Raw genomic sequence first — 2,167 nt, forward strand, 5'->3', positions numbered from 1 at the left:
ATGAGGTTTGATTCTATCTTAATGAATAACAACTAGAATCAAACATGGTCTAGAATGATGAGATTCGATTATATCTTAATGAATGACAACTAGAATTAAACATGGTTTAGAATGATGAGGTTTGATTCTATCTTAATGAATAACGACTAGAATCAAACATGGTGTAGAATGACGAGATCTGATTCTATCTTAATAAATAACAACTAGAATCAAACATGGTTTAGAATGATGAGGTTTGATTTTATCTTACTGAATAACAACTAGAATCAAACATGGTGTAGAATGATGAGGTTTGATTTTATCTTACTGAATAACAACTAGAATCAAACATGGTGTAGAATGACGAGATCTGATTCTATCTTAATAAATAACAACTAGAATCAAACATGGCCTAGAACGATGAGGTTTGATTCTATATTAATGAATAACAACTAGAATCAAACATGGTCTAGAATGATAAGATATGATTCTATCTTAATGAATAACAACTAGAATCAAACATGGTGTAGAATGATGAGGTTTGATTCTATCTTAATGAATAACGACTAGAATCAAACATGGTGTAGAATGATGAGGTTTGATTCTATCTTAATGAATAACGACTAAAATCAAACATGGTGTAGAATGATGAGGTTTGATTCTGTCTTAATGAATAACAACTAGAATCAAACATGATCTAGAATGATGAGGTTTGATTCTATCTTAATGAATAACAACTAGAATCAAACATGGTCTAGAATGATGAGGTTTGATTCTATCTTAATAAATAACAACTAGAATCAAACATGGCCTAGAATGATGAGGTTTGATTCTATTTTAATGAATAATGACTAGAATCAAACATGGTGTAGAATGATGAGGTTTGATTCTGTCTTAATGAATAACAACTAGAATCAAACATGGTCTAGAATGACGAGGTTTGATTCTATCTTAATGAATAACAACAAGTATCAAACATGGTTTAGAATGATGAGGTTTGATTCTATCTTAATGAATAACAACTAGAATCAAACATGGTCTAGAATGATGAGATTCGATTATATCTTAATGAATGACAACTAGAATTAAACATGGTTTAGAATGATGAGGTTTGATTCTATCTTAATGAATAACGACTAGAATCAAACATGGTGTAGAATGATGAGGTTTGATTCTATCTTAATGAATAACAACTAGAATCAAACATGGTGTAGAATGATGAGGTTTGATTCTATCTTAATGAATAACAACTAGAATCAAACATGGTTTAGAATGATGAGGTTTGATTCTATCTTAATGAATAACAACTAGAATCAAACATGGTGTAGAATGACGAGATCTGATTCTATCTTAATAAATAACAACTAGAATCAAACATGGTTTAGAATGATGAGGTTTGATTCTATCTTATTGAATAACGACTAGAATCAAACATGGTCTAGAATGATGCGGTTGGATTCTATCTTAATGAATAACAACTAGAATCAAACATGGTGTAGAATGATGAGGTTTGATTTTATCTTACTGAATAACAACTAGAATCAAACATGGTTTAGAATGACGAGATCTGATTCTATCTTAATAAATAACAACTAGAATCAAACATGGTGTAGAATGATGAGGTTTGATTTTATCTTAATGAATAACAACTAGTATCAAACATTGTCTAGATAAACGAGATCTGATTCTAACTTAATAAATAACAACTAGAATCAAACATGGTGTAGAATGACGAGGTTTGATTCTATCTTAATGAATAACAACTAGAATCAAACATGGTGTAGAATGATGAGGTTTGATTCTATCTTAATGAATAACAACTAGAATCAAACATGGTGTAGAATGATGAGATTTGATTCTATCTTAATGAATAACAACTAGAATCAAACATGGTGTAGAATGATGAGGTTTGATTCTATCTTAATGAATAACAACTAGAATCAAACATGGTGTAGAATGATGAGATTTGATTCTATCTTAATGAATAACGACTAAAATCAAACATGGTGTAGAATGATGAGGTTTGATTCTGTATTAATGAATAACGACTAGCATCAAACATGGTCTAGAATGATAAGATATGATTCTATCTTAATGAATAACAACTAGAATCAAACATGGTGTAGAATGATGAGGTTTGATTCTATCTTAATGAATAACGACTAGAATCAAACATGGTCTAGAATGA

Source organism: Lottia gigantea (genome assembly GCF_000327385.1).
Source record: "Lottia gigantea unplaced genomic scaffold LOTGIsca_757, whole genome shotgun sequence".
NCBI classification, from domain to species: domain Eukaryota; kingdom Metazoa; phylum Mollusca; class Gastropoda; family Lottiidae; genus Lottia; species Lottia gigantea.